The sequence below is a fragment of the Cupressus sempervirens genome, chromosome 9, assembly GCF_028749045.1.
Source record: "Cupressus sempervirens isolate cs-2001-9-10 chromosome 9, ASM2874904v1, whole genome shotgun sequence".
NCBI classification, from domain to species: domain Eukaryota; kingdom Viridiplantae; phylum Streptophyta; class Pinopsida; order Cupressales; family Cupressaceae; genus Cupressus; species Cupressus sempervirens.
The window spans coordinates 44,579,016-44,600,334 of record NC_143126.1 but is presented as its reverse complement, the minus strand read 5'-3'; the positions used below and the strand labels follow the sequence as shown (position 1 = coordinate 44,600,334).

Sequence of the window (21,319 nt, the reverse complement as noted above, 5' to 3'; positions counted from 1 at the left end):
ACTATTATATCTTCTTCCGTACTAACTCGCGCACTTGAATACGTCATCCTGACATCCTATCTTGTCCGTACCTAACTGTGCACATGTCAATAATGCTTCAATCAACTGTACATATCAAAACTGTATCTGCTCCCAGATAAACTAACTAATACTTAGACAATTTTCTAGGTATGAATGCCATAACTTCATTTTCAAGGTTTGCCTTCTTCATACTGAAGATATGTTGCCATAAATAACAACATTCAATATTTACCTTCGTCAAATTACCAACAAACTAGTCTTGGATACCTTGGAGAAAAGTCATCTAAGAAGTATGAAATAAGTAAAGAACCGAATCTTGTGATCCAACAACCTAAGCTTAAAGAAGAAAATCATAACAAGGTTGAGTCTAATCAATATGAAGATGTACCTAAGTAGCCTAAGCAAGCTGAATCACCTAAGGAAGTGAGGAACGAATTCAAAGGTAGATGTTATGCATGCAATGAGTTTGGTCACATTAAAAGGGATTGTACAGGTAAGCAATTTAAACCTATTTCTAGTTGTTATAATTGTCATGGTTTTGGATATTGAGCAATTAATTGCAAAAAGCCTAAATTTGATAATAGTAATAATAATAGAATGTTTAGAGATACTAATCCTACAGCTAGTAGACCTATTGGGACACACATGATAAGAGATGGAATTTTGTGTTATAAGTGCAACAACTTTGAACACATTGCTAGAAATTGCAGAGCACAGATAAGTCAATCAGGACCTAGATATGGAAACAATGTTATAGTTTGTTAGATTTGTTACAACATGAGACATACAGCAAGATATTGTAGGATGAACAATATGAGAATGCCAAACAACATGAGAAATCCTAGAAGGAACATGAACAACAATGCTAGAAAACATAAGAACAACAGTCAGAAAGAAAATGTTAGGGAACATGTAGAAGAATTCCATGAAGTATTTTTCAAAGTCAAAGACCCATCAAGTTCACAAGTTGTAGTAGAGAATCAGACACCTGAGAACAAGCTGAAGTCAGCGATAGTTGGTAACCAATTCCTATTTGTTTGAGCAACTTATTTCATATACAAGCAATAGAAATTTAGCATTAGAGAACTAGTTAAAACCCTAGGAGAAGTTTGGAGATTTGCACATTTAGTATGAAGTGGAGCAAGATGTAAGGAAGCTATGGTTAACTGCGCATAAGATCTTGAGTTGATATGTCAATTCGCAAAGAAAAATAAGGTTGCTGGTTAATACGAACAACTTTTTCAAATACAAGTACTTACGCAATTGATGCAGAAGTAAATTGAAAGTGATTTAAAGGATGAAATCAAGTTTTTTGTATTACATTTGATCGTGCAAAAAGTAAAGGAGTCCTTGGAGCGAATTTAAGAGCGAAGTTGGAGTGTTTTAAAAGAGATTTGAAGGTGAATTCTGCAAGCCCTAGTTTTATGATTTTAAGGTATTTATAGCTAGCACAATTGTAATTTGGAAGTTTTAATTGAAAAAAATAGCAACACCAACTGTCTATAATGTGAGTGAGAGACCTAGGCACAAATTTAAGAAATATCCATACACTTCATTGGAAGATGACCTATCAGGAGCATTTTCACAAGTGCAAAGTAGGGTATTACACATAGAAGACATCCATGCATATATACACTATAAGTTTGAGACTGTAGGAGATAGTAGCATCCACAAAGACATGAATTTGGTTTACAACAATGACTTTACCTTTAAACAAGGGTTTGAACATCTAGAAGACCTAAACACCACTAGGAAAATGTTCTTTTCTGAATTTGACAACCATAAATGGACAAACATTATTTAGAGCCGCATACATGAGGACATGTTCTAGGTAGGAGACATACAAGTCATGATCAACGATAAAGAATGTTAAGAAGTTAGTAGAGACCAATCTGATGGAAGGAACATGAAATTGGATATGATCAAGGAAACTGATGTTAGACTAGTAAGCAAAGTAACTGGCTACAACATGAATTACAATTCAAGATTGAACTCTGTACCTGCTGAATTTATTCATGCAGCCTATATGATGACAGTGAAAAAGGAGAAAGTAGATATGTGCGAGATTCTGAAGCAACAAATTCTAGACAACATTGACAGAATTAAGAGAACAAAGAATGTAGAATTCAAGTTCGAATCCCTATTGACACATTTGTTTTTCCAAGTGATAAGAAAGCTCCCTAGAATGCCAAACTGAGTGGAACTCCAACAGATGCACAATGGACCTGATAACACACTACTATAAAAAACAGCACGAGAATAGAATAACTGAAGATATTACAAGAATGATGAAGAGCTTTCAAGCAGAGATGAAACAGAGATTTAGGATACCACCATCATTAGTTGAGAAATACAAGGATGATATTTGTTTTATGGTAGAAACTTATGTAGCTTGTATGGAGGCAGTAGAAGCCGGAGTTAAGTTTATTGATCCTATGGGATATGAGATGTCAGAAGAATTGATTTAAGAATATGCAAGGATCATTTTAGAGTCTGAAAAGGATAAGGAATGTCCTAGATGGGGCACCTATGAGGAAAAGGTCAGAGAATTTGATAGTGAACTATATAGTAAGGACATCAAGAAGAAGGTTGACAAGATGATTGACAGTATATTGAAGGAAACTAAAATGAGCAAAGAAGAATTTAGATAAGCCATGGGAATAGCAGCAGAGATAAAAGCAACTGAGCAGTTTGACATTCTAATTGTCAAGCCATTAGCCATTGGCAGTGCAGTAGGAGTTATAGTAGCAGTGTCATCTGCGCAGACACCATCAGCACCCTATGCAACAGTTGCACCATTGCAACCATCATTTGTTCCACCAGCTTCAAGTAAAGATGAAGATGTTAGCATTATCAAAGTGCAGTCAGCTACCCCTCCTAGCACCAGAAAGTCTGCAAGATTTGCAGAAGTCAAACAAGAACCAGCTGAACCATTGATACATAAGAGAGTAAAGGAACTTACTAGTGGACTAGATAAAAAGAGGAAAACATTACTAACCCACATGGGCAAGAAGAAGAAGAAGAAGAAGAAGAGCGCAGACCAAGAAGCAAAGAGATCAGAATTCAAATCAGAGGGCACAGAAGAGGAACCTAGAAAAGAGACAAAGAAAAGTAAGCCAGGTTTCTACTACAGAAAGGAAGAGATGGAAACCAAAGGTAGAAAAACTAAATTGCGCAATCATTGATGATGGAAACTTTGTGCAATTGAACAACTTTTATGATTTGTACAGCAACGTTGAAAAGTTTGAGTTAGAGAATGCAGAGATAAGGCACGTGAGATTGACTAGCAAGAAATTTTCAGATATACAGTCTTATTCTTAAGGACTTGTATAGAAGACTTGTTAATAGAAGAATGAGAATTCAAGAGGAAGACAAGAAAATAAGAGAAAAACTTCATAAGGAAACTTTGCGAAGTTGAAGATCATGAGCACCTTAAGAGATTATTGAAAGGTCTGGAACCTTATCGAAGAAACAAGACAAGGCCTATTCTAATAATGGGAGGAAATCAACAAAGAGACAAAAGCAGCAATAATAAGGATGATGACAGAACTCAAACCATCTAGTCCGCAAAGAACTACAGAAGAGACACAAGCAGAGGTAAAGGATATAGAAGCAACAACAGCAGAACCTACAAAGGATATAGAGATGACAGAAGTAGCAGAATATACAAAGGATACACAAATGGCAAAAGCAACAACTACCAAAATTTTAGAAGCACCTCCATCAGATATGCTGCAAATAACAATTGGGATAGACATGATGCAAGTGACCAGAACTAGCCTAGCAGTGAACACAGCAAAAGATCCTTACAAGGATTTGTTAGGATTAACAAGGCAGAAATAACAGTTACATGCAAATATATCCAATATCAGAAAATAATAATGCACACAGAAGAGAACACAAGACACAAAGACTTAACATGGTTCACCCAATCCCTAGCTACATCCAGCAAACAGCAAGTCCAATATTTTTATTATCCAGTGATTACAATCTGTAATCTCTTACAGCTCAATACCACTGCAAGAAGTAACTATCACATCACACCTTATGAAAACCCCTAAACCTAGGGCATTTTATACAAGTATTTTTACTGCTTTAGGGTTAAAATTAGTTACACCATGTCAGCCCAAAAATGACGAGGAATTATGGAGTGTGTACAGTACTTTCTTGATCAATCACCACGAACTAATAGGATTATGGGCCATCTGTTGACAATTTGGTAGGTTACGCAAGCTCTAAAGAAGAGCAAATGGATGAAGAAGAGAAAAGGAGGAAGAATAAAAGAAAGAATAAAGAAGAAGAAAAGAAGAAAAAAGAGAGAAAGGAAAAAAGGATAAAGAAGAAAGGAAGAGGAGAGAAGAAGAGAAGGAGGAAGAAGAAAGAAGAAAGAGAAGAGGAAAAGAAAAAGGAAGAAGAGAAAGAAGAGAAACTTAAAAGAGCAACCAAGAAGATGAAGAATAACTGAAAAATAATCACACAAGAAACAACATTTTTACCATTGTTGAAACATACTGAGACTTTAGTTGACAGTCACTTTCCAACAAGAGAACATCTTGCTGGCTACTCCAGTCAAGAGCACAGAGACACCCAGCACATCAAGGTCACCATTGGAATCAATTTTGGCAAATTTATCTGGAGATTATGATGATCAGATTGGATTAATATCATCTTTGAACAAGATTTTTGAGAAGAATAAAAGAGTAAAAAGTCTACAAGAGACATTAAATGAAGCTTCTAAGAAACTACAGCATGTTAAATCAGTTAGAGCTACTGAAGCAGATCCACAGATGAGAGCAACGGGATTGATTAAGGCTTTTGATATTGAGTTTACTCAATTATCAAAAGTGGCAGCTACAAAGGCACGGATTAAGCATGATGCATAGTTATTTGATACAGTGTGCACAAATATCAGGAATGGTTTAGCAGGACTCGACTCTTGTATCAAAGAGTTAAGGAGATGTTTAAAGGAAGAACAGTGCATGTACAACGCACCTTGTCATACAATTTTATCGAGGATGTGAATGAGGAGCTGAAAGAGAAGCAGACAGAGATACAATACTTGGTCAATGAGTTACAACTACCTCACACCAAGATTGAGGACTCAGAGAGTAGAATTGAAAAGATTTATGATGACATAAGTCTTATAGAGCTGAAGAGAGAGAGAATAATCAGAAGATTTTCATTGTTGAGAGAACATTTGACTTTGAAGATCAGTAATGTAGAAGCAGCTTGATGAATGGCTTAAGACTAAGACATCATATGATAAATTTGTACATTCAGATTTAAATGCAGTTAAAGTGGCATCTTTTGGATTGTGCGCTTTAATCAGTGTATCAAAAGCAGTCCAAGATACTTGGGAAAAGGAATTCAAGAATCTGAAGCAAGTTTTGTTGATTGCATTGCAAGAATATCAAACTTGGCATGAAGATTGAAGGTAACAAAACTTTGACATCCATATAGTTTTTGTCACTACCTTTGTCATTGTATGAAAGTCAAATGTTGGGAGAACATTTGACTTTGAAGATCAATATTCAATAATGTACAGAAGCAGCTTGATGAATGTCTTAAGACTAAGACATCATATGATAAATTTGTACATTCAGGTTAAAATGCAGTTAAAGTGGCATCTTATGGATTGTGCACTTTAATCAGTATATCAAAAGCAGTCCAAGATACTTGGTAAAAGGAATTCAAGAATCTGAAAGCAAGTTTTGTTGATTGCATTGCAAGAATATCAAACTCAGCATGAAGATTGAAGGTAACAAAACTTTGACATGTACATAGTTTTTGTCACTACCGTTGTCATTCATGTCAAAGGGGGAGCGAGTGAGGAAAATTGTAAGTAAAAAATATGGTATGTAAAGGGGAGTAATAAAAGAGCAAAGTATGTAAAGAAGATAAGAGTATAGTGAAAAGGGGGGTATCCCTATGTATGATGATATATGATCCCCAGTTTTTGAAGATTTTATAAGGCCACTACAAGTTTTCGGAATGTTGTATTTGGGACTTGGCCAATTTTCCCATATGTTGCCATCAATGCCAAAGGGGGAGATTGTTGGCAATTTGGACAGGTTACATAGTATGTAGTTGTCATTTATGGCAACATATATTCAAGATTGGGCGAGCAGATCTCAAGGATAAAGTTTTAGGTTGAAGACTTTGAAAACTGTACAAGTGTCACAAAGTTTATCTGTCAACAGTAACACAGATATCATTTTTATCAGCACAGTTCATAGAGGCATCATTGGCACATGTGCTCTTAGCTACAATGTGTACAGTATGTCAGGATGACGTATACAAGTGCACAAGTTTGTATGGTCAGTACGTACGAAGATATTACTGTGTTACAGAGACAATGTTGAATAGACAGAACAGCACAAAGATAAGGAAATGGATATTTTGGGTTAAGGAATTTTTTTTTTTTAATCAAACTAATTAGTTGACTAATTAGGGACGACATCCTAGATGTTAACCCTAAGTCAGCAAGAGTTAGTTTTGCATTTTGGCAAACGTGTGAAAGAATAGAGGCTGACAGTTTAAAGAATTCTGGTATAAAGGAAAAGATTTTGAATGCGAAGTGTTAAGTGAATGTTTATGCGTACTTGTAAGTGATAATTGTGATATGCAAGTTATTGGTTGAGATGTGAATTTTGATATAAGTTCAGAGCAATAAGTATATAGTAGAGTTTTTTGAAGAGAAAAAAAAGCCAAATCAAATATTGAAGATATAAGCAATAAGAGGTTTTGTATTTATCTCTTGTATCGAAGATCATTATTGTATATTGCATGTTTGGGCAGTGGGCTCATCTTGCATACCTTCTGTAATTTTAATAACAACTCCTAACGAGGTTGAGACTTCTAACAAGGGCTAGTCCCCTAATAAGGACCAAGACGCTATAAGGATGTAATAGACTTCTAACAGGGTCAATATCTTTTGCAAGATACTTTTGATTAGTGAATCATTTTGTGGGTACCATCCCCACTAGGGTTTTCCCTTGGCCAAGGACTCCCCTTTCTTTTTAGGCCAAACTTTCTTACCAACCTTCGGTAATTCTATTTACAGAGGTATTTCTGGATTCTCCCTTGCATATGCTCTTGTGTTTTTTCTCCTATCAGCCATCTCTTACTTACAGTATTAGCACTAGTTAACAAAAACTTGACCAAGGCGCCACCCACTAGGGGAAAAGAACTTTATTATGGCTAAAAGAGAAAATTTCACGAGAAAACCAACTTTTGAAAATAGATCTGACAATGGGGCCCGACCTAGAAAGACTTTAATTTTGGGAAATGCAAACTCTACTTGGCAATAAGGCACTATGTAAGCACATCACATGTCACACAACTCCTGTGGTATTGGGATTTTGTAAATTCTCAAGGTTTGTCACTCAAAAGGAGCTAATATCAACACAAGTACAAGAAACAAACAAATATATGACTCCAGATATATGGCTTACATCTGAAATTCCAACACTTCAGATATGATTTCTTCTCATAGCTCCCCAATAGAATCGCCATTTTGTTGGTGTTGTAAAACTACGGGCCTCAAAATAGCACCAGGATGCACAATGATAGTGGATGCCTATGGGCTAGCTAATTCCCATATTCAGCAAGAACCCATCCAAATCTAAACCAACTTAACAAAACACAAAGGTTTTCTACACTTTAGGCTCTGCAGGGCCAAGGTGGGTGCACCTAGGGATTATACTTACTCATCGATATTCCTCTCTTATATTTATCCCTTATAGCAAAAAAATGGTCAGAAATCTTTTTGAAAATGTAATCAATTTGTTGATTTACAGCAGCTTACTATAAATTCAAAAAAAGGTATTACTATAAGGGAATGACCAACAATATAGTTCTTTGTTACAAATAATAACAATTGATTTTGATTTAAATGTGTATCATGCAACCAAATGACTGTATCCATTTGCATCACAACTTATGACCGGTGCCTTATCCATTGCTATACAGAGTCGTACCAATTAATCTTGACCTATTTAATTGACTTGCAATTACATTCATCAACTGTTAACCCTAAATTCCATTCTTATGATATCCTTTCCATATAGCTAGATACCCTATCAATTCATAAGAGCATTTACTTAATTCCTTGAATTAAAAGCAACAATGAAAATGACATATAACCTATCCCAGCTGCATTAAATTGAAAGAACTTTGCTCATTCAATCTCAAAATAATAGGCACATGAAAATAGAGATAAAATTCAGAGGCACGGGTATTCAAAACTTCCTCTTTGTATTAATCTTCCTTGAAAATAATACATTACTGATATAAGACTCAGAATAACTCAAAATATGACACATTTTGTCATTCAATATTCATTATATTCTTATAGTGCAAATTTGAAACAACATACAATTGACACAAAAGACTAGACTGACTGCAATAGCATAAACACTAAAATTATACAGAACTTGGACCCTCACTCCACATCTTGGAAATCCTTTCAAAGACAAGGATTGCAACAAGCTTCATATGGGAGGACACTTGTTGAAAAAAAAAATACAAAGATATTTCAGATACATTTTCTTTACAAACATTCTTTGTACTTGGACAAAATTGGGGAAGTAGTTCTGAAACTGGCAGGTGGCACTTTCTTCAGGTGTCTTCAACATGAATTTGTTTTCACTTAACAACCTATCGCTTTCATTGCCTTTTCTTCATTTTGTCTCTTCTACGTTTTGGTTGTGACTTTAACTGCTTAATCACTTTACCCAGATGGCAAGGCCTCTATGCCAGCTATGACCTTCCAAATAGCTATATCAATTTCAATATCAGGCCAGGTGGCATCTTCGATCCTTTTTAATTCTTCAAGGCTTTTGCTCCTTTTAGCATCTGTGAAGGCCTTAACCTCTATAGTTACTTTGCCCATTTCTAACTCTATTTAATACAGCATATCAATCAAATCATAAACCACTACCATATCTGCCTCACCATTACAATATGCCATAAACATAGAGTGATTGAAAATGCCATCAAAAGAGGATGACCATTCTTGCCAATCCTTTATTACTCCACCTTCCTCTAATATATTGGGCACAAAATTTGGTGTTCGTGTAGCAATTATCTTCATTTTATTCTGAATTGATTGTAACGTTGCTACAAAGAAACCATTCAACTCCGTCACCCTATTGATCAATTTTCTGACAGAAATAATTACCACCTTTGGTAAATCCTTCTTCTATGTCAGCATGGGTATAAAGTTCTCAAAAAATTGGGTGTATGGGCCCCATGTGGTGAATAAGGGAGACAATAAGGATATTGCCTCAAAAAACATTGATACTCTACCCCCTGTAAGACTATTATTGTTGTGTACATTTTGAGAAGCATATTTCAAAGAATTTATTTTACGGATCAGCAAATTCTTTATGGTCATAATCTTTATCTCTTTGGTGGATTCCAACTCTTCTTCATCAATAGCCATGGCTTGGCCCACCATATCCCCTGCTTCAAGTGTATATGCTTCTGTCTATACACCTTTATCCTCAATCTCAGCAGCAGATCTGACAGTGTTTTTTAAGGCTACCATTTCATTTTCTAACCAGAGATTCTTCTGTTCTAGAACATATGTTTTCTTCATCTCCTCTTCATAGTGCCTCCTAGTCTTGATATACCTCTCATAGGCTCCATCTAACTTCTCTTCTAGCACATCAATCCCGTTCTTACCTAATAGTGATGCTGAAGTTAACAACCCATAGATCTGGTTGCTTGAAGTGGAATGGACATTCCAAAAAATCACATTCCCTCTAGGGGATTCCTTGATTTCCATGAGAGTTAGTTTCTGATGCTCTGGAGCTAAACTCCATATTGCAATGGTTTGAGCATCAATGTCGTAACCAGACCCTCTCAACTGCCCCTGTTGATTCTCATCTTCAAATGAGATAGTTCTTTCTTGTCTTCTCATTTGATCTAATAGGAAAGAACTAATATCCCATCCTGGGAAAACAATCATGCCACTTCTTTGTATCAGCTCTCTTGCCTCTTTGTTACATCCCAATTTTAAAATAGTCCTTTATAGTGTTCATTACAATTTCAGGTTCATCGAGGACGATGAACCACAAGGGGAATGGTATGTTACATCCCAATTTTTGACCTAATTTAAAATATAGCCGTTGAGGTTCACATGAAGCCAGTTGACAGTTAATTTGGTTATAATCCTATGAAATGGAAAGATGGTTAGCGGTTATAATTTCAAAATGAAGATAATAGGCTAGTTGATCATTTGTCACGAATTCATGGAATGGAGAAGATGGTAAACCATTATGATTAATTATGATTAAATAATTTATTATGATAATATAATTTAACTGTGGAGAACTTCCTTGCAGGAAACACATCAAGGGGTGGAAGCATTGTCAGAAAAGAATTAGGCACAGCACTAGGCAGATGGGTTGATAACCTAGCCACTTGAAACAGGATACATCTATGGGACCCGCATGAGCTATTTAAATAAATAAATTGAGAAACATAAAATAATTGAGTTAAAATATAAATACAGACCTTTAGAGATTGTTTATTAATTTTTATCTTATCATTATAATAAACACTTCCATATGAACACATAAATATAAAAATGAAATGGCACCAATAAATTATAATCTAATGATGTCACCTCATCAATAGACTTATGTGAACGTATATAAGAAGGTATTTTAATAATAAAATAAAGTCTATAACTCTTCAACTCTTTAATTCTTTTCCCTCTTTTTTTCAAATCAAATTAATGTTTGAAATCAAATGGACATATTGAGAAACCAATGAGAGTCAGAAAGTCACGGCTAGTTCCTTAAGAGAAGCCGTGATAGGAGTCAGGTCATATCAGACCTTAACTTACATCTTTTTCTGCTACGATTCTACATATGTTTCGTTTGTTTAAGCCGAGTTATATACTATTCTTTCCTATTTCCGCCATTACTTGCAACTCCCAAACCAAATCCATAATCAAGTCGGGCAACACACGACTCCCAGCCTTGCCATTATTCTGCAATCATTTTCGTATGCGTGCTTGCAACAAGTCGAGTTCCAAGCTATTCCAGTTATTACCTATATCCACCGCACTTTGTAAATGTCGTAGCCAGCTTGATTCGAAATTGTGTATCTCAAACTAAGTCGTGCAAGAGTTCCGGCTAGAAGACGTGTAGGTATCAAATACAAGCCACGGCCATCAATAACCAAGTTATGAAATGCTTCCAATGTTTTATTTATTTATTTTTCAAAATGTAACACACAGTGCAGCCGGCTAGGCATGGTAAATCATTATTTGGACAGAGATTATCATTTGTAGCACTATTGTTGGCCACCTTCAATTTCATAGAGCCTTTCATATTCATTTTTCTATTTGTATATTTTCATTCATTGTATCTCAGGCCTTCAATAAAGAAGTCGATGGTAACTTAGGGATCTCAAATAAAACAAGAGCCATTACAAACAATATGAATATCAACAGCAATAATTATTTTGTTTCTGAACCATGACACACGTAATATAAGAGAAGTATGGATTATTATGCCATTGGATATTAGAATCAATTCCGGAATCTTTAAAGAACATAATCATGTAACCATAGATAGTGAAACATTGGATGCATATCATCTTCTTGTATAATTGATAGAATCGGTTGTTCTGAGAATTCCGAACACCTGGGATTCACCAGCTGTGTAGTCAAGGAATAGGGTGAAGAGGTGAGAGAAAGGAATCTGCAATAACATGAAAACAGTATCAATTATAACATAACAATGTTTATCATTTATAATATGAATTATTTATTAGCTCATGCATGATCCTGTTATTGTAACTCCTACTGTCAAGACTAGTGTTGTGTTTAAATATCAAGATGCTCAATAGATGACATATGATCCCCGTCTATTCCGAGTAGGGAGGGCCTTTCTCGTTAGAGATTGTGTGGGGATATGTTATGGTCCGAGGTTGGGTGGTTAAGCCCCTGACAATGTTTCACCTCTGCCAAAGTTGTCGGATGTACAACAGACAAAGATAAGCTATACATTCAATTGTTTGTCGAATACATGTATTATCAATTTTATGTATATGCAATAAGGTAAGATTAATTGAGTTAATTCATTGTTATAGTTATTTTACACCTAGATGCGAGAGATAGATTTATGAATTGTTTTTCATTTATATGAATATTGAATATGAGCATATTTTCTAATCTTGAGTTATTGCCATAGTCAAGTAATCGGAAGGAAAGGAATGATACAGCAGTATCTAAAGCCCTAACTAATTCAGTGCTAACTGGAACCCTAAATGATACAGTGGTATCGAAAGCCCTAACTGAATTAGTGGTATCGAAAGCCCTAATTGAATCGATGGTATCGGAAGCCTAAGTGATGCAATGGTTGCGATATTGCTATCAAGATTTAACTGTGTGATTTTTGAGTCAAACTCATTGACCCATGTTTCGTGAGTAGTGATTCAACATGAATCCATCTCTCATGAGAATAAATGGAACACTTAGCACTCATTGGATCTAGGTGATGCTCACAGGGGTGAAGCACCGGGACTTCCTAGGAGGTGACCCATCCCAGTACTACTCCAGCTTGAGCACACTTAACTACAGAGTTTCCTCCATGGTTAAACCCAAAGCTTGCAACCCCATTGCAAAACCTTCACCAAGTGTTGTGCCATATGAACCATTCATTAGAAAGCCCCTTAAGCTCATCAATTGATAAGTAGGAGATAATTTCCACAGCAAGTCAAATTGCAATATTGCTATTAGGATTTAACTGTGTGATTTTTGAGTCAAACTCATTGACCCATGTTTCATGAGTATTGATTCAACATGAATCCATCTCTAATGAGAATAAATGGAACACATAGCACTCATTGGATCTAGGTGATTCTCACAGGGGTGAAGCACCGGGACTTCCCGGGAGGTCACCCATCCTAGTACTACTCCAACCTGAGCACGCTTAACTATAGAGTTTCCTCCATGGTTAAACCCAAAGCTTGCAACCCCATTTGCAAAACATGGGTCAATGAGTTTGACTCAAAAATCACACAATTAAATCTTGATAGTAATATCGCAATTTGACTTGCTGTGGAAATTATCTCCTACTTATCAATTGATGCAATGGTATCAAAAGCCATAAATGATCCAATGGTAATTGATGCCCTAATTGATATAGTGGTTTGTGATGCCCTAATTTTTATTAAGTGGTTATTAATGATAATCATCATTAGATTTAGATATAACGGTATTGGAAGGCATTTTGTTATTTGATATTGTTATAGTGGTATTGGTAGACTAACTTGGGAGGTTGCAAAAGCATCCCTACAATGATTTATCGATTCAAATCCTAAGGTACATGGGTATTATTTTCTATATTAAATTCATTAATGGTGTTTTAAGTTCTTAGTTAAGAAATTTTGTTTAACTGATTTTAACCATCCATCCCTTTCACATGAACATGACTAATATAACTGTCTTCCTCTGAAATTAAAGTAGTAACTATATTCCTTTGAGTATGTTAATTGTTAATTAAGACCCGGGAAAACTGGTTGTTACACTCTTCTACAATCAAAGTTTCACTTGCAGGATCATTCTCCACTAGCTTTTTAATCATTTCTGCTACTTTTTCATCGGAGTCACTTGGTTTCATTTGCAATGACAGTTCATTTTGTTTTAATTTAATTAAAATGCTTTTGAATTCTTTTGTTTTTATAAAATTTTCATCACTCATTAACTCTCTAGCTTCAATAATTTTGTCATCAATCATTTGGGCTTGAAGCTCCAACTTCTTTGCCCTTTGCTCATCTTCAGTGGCTTGAACCATCAGGAAGCTTCTTCTTGCACTGTCAAAATATTGGCTATTCCTTGGCAAGATCTAGAAGGCTTTTTCTCTTGCCTTTTTGGGAAACTATGCCATTTTTTGCTTCTTCCTTTTCTGATGAGCCCATGCTGAGCTTTCTGACTAGTCTTCATCATCACTTGCTTCCACCATAATGTCCTGATCAGGAGACACAAGATCTACTCTATTTTGATCTCTTCAGGTACTTGAGCTGCAATCTATCAAGATTTTTCAATGCATTTGTTGAACCTTGACCAGTAGTTCACTTCATGATAAAATCCCTTTAAGGATGGATCTGTCTTCTTCATTTCTTGCTCAAAACTCATCACAACTCTGAATTTTATCATCCTCTCTCTACATACATTTTCATCCAAAATATCTGCAATCACATCTTCCTCCATAAACCCTTGGTTGGAGGCAGGTTGTATCCCCTCATTTGCTTTAATGCATTTCTAACTACACTATAAGGGTCATACGTACTTGTAGGAACAGTTGGCAACTTATAATTTCTTAAGAAGGCATCAGTTTCCTTGATTGCCTTTTTGCCAATGTCAAAATCTCTAATTTTGGAGCATCTACACAAAAATGTGCCCTTCCTGACATTTCGACCTAGGTACTCTATATTTAATGAAATCACTTGCCAAAAAAACTCCACAATCCCTAACCTTTCTGGAACAAATTTTCAAAGAAGATGGGGTGGCTGAGGGCATCCATAAACCCTAATGAATATATAATCTTTAAAGAGAAATACACTTCCCCAGTCATGCCCTAATCGTTTTTCCTCATCATAACACATGTTGGGCTTAACCAATTTTCTAACACTCCTAGGTATCCTTTCTATTATAGCCCCTAACATTTCCAAAACAGGGTATACAAAATCATTACAAAAAGAAATCGTATTTGAGTAAGGGTAAAATCTTTGGCATACCCTTGTCCGTTGCTACACAGGTAGTCTCTCTCCCCATTCCTCTATACTTTCAAAGAAACTTTGGTCAATGAATTGCACATTCCTGTACAAAATTAGATGCATGAGCAACGAGTAGTGATGAAATTTGAGATTTTCCAGCCTCCCTTCATATGCTGCAACAATCTCATCATGAATCCTATTGATTATATAGGTGGCATAATCATACCCAACATTAGTGTATGGGTCATGAATATTCAACGCCATGACATAATGTCCACCCAGAGCATTCATGGTCCCATCTGAACCTAGGACTTTGTTCAGACCAAATACCGTGTTCTGGAGATATCTCTACAAGTTTTCAAGAGGCATAAAATCTCCCACTTTCTTTGGTATTTCTCCTTTCTCCTTCTTTGACATTGAGATGTGTCTCATCATCGTTCTACCAGTGTAGAAACTTTTGTGGTTCTTGAAATTCTCATTTAAATTATCCATGTCAATTGGTAAAGACACAGGTCCTCTCAAGTCAAAGGCTTTAATGAATGTTTCTTTCTCAAGTGCACAGAGTATACTTTTGTCTCTTCTGTGGAATGCTTTGCTGACTGAGTTGTATGATTTAAACAATGTCTTGAGTAGATCAACATCTACAAAAACCTCAGGGATGATTAATTTTCCCAAATTCCTAGTCCAAGGGGTGGATATAGGAACCTTTTCCACCCTATTCTTGTAGAAGTACCAAAATAACTCACTTCCATTTCTTACAAGCACCTCTACATCTCTACAAAAATTGTATGGATCTCTAAATGCATGGTCATTTGCAGATTGAAGGTTGGAGGAACCTGGTAAAATCTGTAAATACTCATCCGCGAAAGGGCTAGGGCTTTTTCCCTTCGCTGCAGTTTCCTCAATTTGAGCCTGTGCAATCGATTCTCCTTGCTTTTGTGCCATAGCTTCAAAGTATCACAACAATTCTGAACTTTGTATGCTGAAATTCGCTCTGCAATTTGAGCTCTACTCTGAAACTTCAAACATTATGCAACTAGTAATGAAAATCCTTGTTCTTTCTACTTTTATCTGTTTCTGCAAATTGGAGCATGACATTAATGTCATTAAAATTGGCATGCTCAAAATCCTTTCAGTCCTTCAAAAGCTGCGTTGTTTTCATATTGTACATTATTCGTAATTCCAGCGTATCATCCCTTTTTCCAACTCGGACATGCACTTTTTAGCCTTGTTTTATGCCTTTAAAACTATAAGCAATGAAGTGGTGATCAATTCTTTATCTCTACTTCTCGGCGATCTCATGCTTTTCTTTGTTTCCAACCACGACCACACGAAAAGGGCTATTTTGACTGTTTCGCAACTTCACCACCTAATTATTTAACTACCAGGTTAACCCTGCGATATCATGCTTCCAGTCAATCTCTCCTCCACAACTCTATCTTCCCGTTTACCACGTGGACCTATGAAGTGGCGAAGTCTCTATTTAGCCCTTTTCACCTCATTGCAACTATTTATTGTTCTACTTCACTAATTGTGGAGATGTAGCGAAAACTACACCACTAACCATCTCGCAACTTCGCAATCTTATCTTATCTTATCTTAACCTTTTACTTCATTAACTGCAGCGACCCAGCGAAACGATTACTTGGCATCTTTTCGCAACATCGTTGTCTCATAATCTAACTTCGGCTTAACATCTCCAAAGGTGCAAAACTGTTCATCCCCACATTGCTGCTTACTTTCTTAACTATCACTTTATACTTGCAAAGTAGCGAAACCCTTCGAACTGACCGCCTCGCAACTTCTCCACGGTTTATGGTTTAACATCTTCATCACCCGCGATGCTGCAAAAACTCCATCTTTAACCTCGTTGCCACTTCGCAACCGTCAGATACATAACAACTTCAAACCGCGCGAAGACGCGATAATTGCTTTATTTAACTACTACATTGTTTCGCGGCCTCACGACCATAAAACTTAACTCATGATTAAACCTTGCGATGGTGCAATGACAAGTTATCTCTACTTCTCCACCTTAACCTCGGGTCACCTTTAACTATAGGAGATGTAGCGATAGCTTCAAATTTGACTCCCCAGGTTACCTTTCGTACCTTCGCAAATTAAAATTTATTAAGTATAAGCTGTGATTGCTAGCTTTTCTCCTCTTCGCAACTTTAAATTTATTATTAACATTAACTGCCTACGAAGTAGCAAAGGCTTACAACTCTAACTACCATGATTATGATTTGCATCATTGCAACTTAAAATCTTTTAAGCCAAACACAAGTCGTGACCCTACGATTTGTAGTTAATCTCCTCTTCGCGGCCTTAACTTGAAAATTAGCACCAACGCCCATGACGTTGCAATGACCATGCAAATGACAGCTTCACGGCTACCAAAACAGTTAGAGCAAATGGAGAGATGAAGCGATTAAGAAGCTTTTGCAACATCGCAACTTAAAATCTTTTAGGGATATGACTTAGGATATATGAACATATCAAGGGATACGAAGAAATTAAACATATAACCAAGGTTTTTAAAGTATCCCTCTTTTATACTTGCATACCAACTTGTGAATAGTTCATCAAAACGTAGGTTATGATAATGGTTCTAGGGTTTTTTCTTGAGTAGTGACAAATTTCTAAGAAACCCTACGCAACAAAAACATATTTTCTTCCTAATTTATACAAAAAAAATTAAACTGGGTGAAAATTCAGACCGTCACCTCGAGTGTAGCCCCCTCGGAGGGTTACTCCAAGTAGTGATAATATACTGTGTAGATGTCAAGCCAAACGTGCTCATTCTGCTCCTACTGAGGGGGAAGGAGGTGAGAGGGGGCATCTAGAAAGAACCAAAAGGGGGGAGGGCAATCCATCGCAATCCCAATCAAGCCCAGGAGGGCAGAGGCCTTTATGAACTAGCAGAGAGCACGACCATCAAGATCAGAGCCCACAACTGCCTTGAAGGAGCAATAGGCTGGTTAAGAGTATCTATAATGACTTGCAATAAAGTCCACAAAGCTCCAAAGTCGGTGAAGAAACCAAACCAAGTTAAAGATGGCCCCCAATCTAAAAGGATGAACCCCACACTCAGCCAGATGATATTATGGGGATGGACCGATGACATCTGATGATGCACAAGAGAAAAGGGATTTGGAATCTCTCGACCAAAGCCCAGTCGGACTCCAGGAGAGAGAGCCCCCAAACAATAGATCCATAAAGTACGGTCAGCCTGACCAAAGAGTCCAAGAGGGGCATCTTGATCAAGGTATCTTGGAAGTGATGGCTGAAGCACTACCTCTTAAGCATAGCCAAGCAACCAAACCCCTTACTGATACGTGATTGCATGGCAGATCTCAAATTGAAATAGAGTCTGGAGAACTTAACACCCAAGTGAGTATAGGAGCGTGTGATCTCAACCTCCACGCCCTGAAAATAGAAATGAAAATGCAAGGTCTTCAAGCTATTGAAAACCATAACCTGGGTCTTGCTTAGGTTTACTGCAGATTGGAAATCCAAGAGCCTGCCACTTCTCTGATTGGACTTCTCAATCAGTTCTGGCCAACGAACGGGAATACTTTGATTCCCTTGCACTTCAAGCTCGGCTACACCTAGGTGGGTAGACCTTCTTCTCAAACTTGATCACTTGGTTCAGAGCTTTTCTAAAGCGAATTTAAGCTTCTGAATTCTCCGACTAGCAAGGTCCTTGAACTCAATTAAAATGAAAACAGGATGCTGGATAATAGTTGAATGTTTTGTATAATTGAATAATAATTAATTTGCTACTTGTAGGAATTATAGATTTTCTGACTTCAATAACAAAAAGAGTAGTGCCTCTACTCATCCGAGCAATAGAGTCAACTTAAGTGAATTTTCACGTACAACTTGATAAGGTTTTACGCACTTATAACTGCAAACAATTTAATAATCAAGATGTGACAGATCAAATATATACGCAATCTTAAATTAGTCCAGATCGAACTTTAACTCCTCTGGTCGGGAGACAAACTGGACACAGATACAAAAACAATTTAATATTTCACAATATCTGTAATGATCAAATTTAAAATGCTAAATGACCATGTCCACTTATCCGTTATTTAAATTGTGTACAGAATTTCAAAAAATAATTACAAAGGACGATTCATCTAGAGTTTAAATTTCCACGCCTTTAATAATAAACAAAGAACATTTTATTTTATTATTAAAATAAAATAATAGAATTTACATTAGAAAAGCCATATTAAGCTTCTTATCCCTCCATACAAAATAATATAAAATGCTTCTTCTTTGAAAATATGAATGTCTTCTGAATATGTCCATTATCTAATTGTTTTATCTCTACCCTTATATATATATCCTATTTTTCTAAAATTGTAACTTTTCAAAAAATAGTATTACACCTCTTACTAATTAATCGCACCTCTTCATTGTTTTTCACCTTTTAACATATGAGACTTTAATCATATTTTGATGTCTCTAATATTATAATAAACACACCCATTGACCATTCTGATTATCGGGGTGCATCTCTCTTGCCGTCAACTCATATGGAGATTGTTCTAAGTCACGGCTCAATATATCCAAAGCGAAATTATTTCAATTACCAATGATATCGAAGGCACCTTCCATGAATTTCCTTAATCGCATCTTCTCAGCTTTTGATCTTAATTTATTTGATTTGGCCAGTACATCCTGAAGGTTATCGGTTATGATTTATATTGTTAATGCTTAGAAAATCCTTTCCATATTAATTCGTTAGTCTTGTTTAATGTCTCTCTTGTTACAAGATTTGAATCTGTATCTGTGATCTACTCCATCTGCTGTTCAAAGTTGAACCGTCTGCCTGTACACAGGGTGATTTATGTTCATCATTATCCACAGTTCTCAAGCTTGATAATCTTGTGACTGTGGTCATATCCTACTGCTTAAAGGGTTTGTCACAAGCTATCTGTTGTGTCACATTTGCTTCCAGATAATTCCCGTTCATATGACTGAGACTTTACATTCATCACGTACAGACCTGAGATGCATCTACATTCAGGATCAATGCCATCAATAGCACAAGCCAATACTGATATATAACCAAGTGTATGAGCTGAATACTTGTGAAGAATCAGGTTCTGGGAAAAGGAAGGATAGGTAAAAAAATATATAATAGTCAATCCATAGAATGTGGTTATCATTTCAGGGCTGAAATAGAATACAAATCAAAATATAGATTTTCAGATATCCAGAATGCTGAAAAAGCTAGTTAATCTAAGATTCAATCAATATAAAAGCTTATCTTCAAGGGGAAAGGGTCAACAATTTTAAAGATAAGATTAATAGTAGGAAAAGATGAAAAAGGGTGGTAGACAAATGGAGATCCTAATTTGATAAATCAAGGTTCCATCAGGTGGGAGGCACAAGGGATCTACATTGCAAAAAAGGAGTAAGACTGCTTCTTGTGACAGAAAGCAATGATAGGTGAGACTCAGCTGGGAAAAAGAGGGAAGGGTGGTGAATGTTGAGTGAACCGAGCGGCGAAAGGACTTGCAGTCCTCGTCAAACCACTGGTTCAAGGGGGCAAGAACCCTTATGCTCAAGGTGAAGGGCAAACTCCCACAACACAAACACGAGCAAAGCAAACATGGAGGGAGCATCCTCAGAATTGGTGAAGGAATCCTAGGAAAGGAGTCGTCTAAGGTGGTGGACAAAGAGGTCAGGATCGCTATCGATGAAGCAATGGAGGTGCGGATGGGGAGTGGCCACCACACGAGGGGGAAGGAGGTGAAGGGTGGGGTGAGGAGGGGAGGATCCTAAGGGTGGGGCTAAGAAGAGCATGACTGGCCAGCAGGAGACAAGAGATGGTGAAGCAATTGATGGAGGGAATGGAGGAAGCTCCTGAGAGAGCACAGTCAACAACGTTCCAACTACCATAGTGAGGCCAACAAGTGAAAAGACCAGACCCAGGAAAGCAAGAAAACCTATTTAGGATCACGAAGTTTGAGGACTCGCATAACTATAGTAGACGACTATCGTACCTAGGGAGGGATCATGACTGTCCTTAGAAAAGCATTGTAAACCCAATGTGCTTTGGTTTGACTCAATCGTGCAAATTGGGTCAGACCCACAATCATGGAGGGGGGTATAAAAATCTCTAGTTTGTGCATTAAAGTCACCCAAACTAATAATGTCGCCCATGGTCAAGAATCTAGTAATGTGCTCAAGAAGGTCCTCGAAAGGGTCACCCCCTCCGTGTTGTGGACTACATAGTAAGAGGATGCCAATGGAAAATAGTATATTGCAATGTAGCTATCCCTATAATGTGATGTTGTTCGACCAATGTGGATCCACATGAATCTAGTGGAACTCTCAGTGTACCACAAAAATAGTATTGGAGAGGCCATCCCCCAAACAAGCAAACCCCACCTGATGCAAGAGCATCCAGAGGTATAAGGGCAGTCCTATGTCACCCAAAAAAAAATGTACTTAGACTTAGTTTCTGTTTCATGTGTTTTCATTTTTGGACACCCATTTGGGTCAAATAAAGGTTCCAACTCTCACAGTTCCACTATCA

General features: G+C 36.7%; 1 protein-coding gene across 1 annotated transcript in view; it reads right to left on the bottom strand.

Moving 5' to 3' along the window:
* Positions 1 to 21,319, bottom strand: part of NLP1 (nitrilase-like protein 1) — a 199,853-nt gene that overhangs the window by 73,813 nt on the left and 104,721 nt on the right. The gene's annotated exons all lie outside the window — the stretch shown is intronic.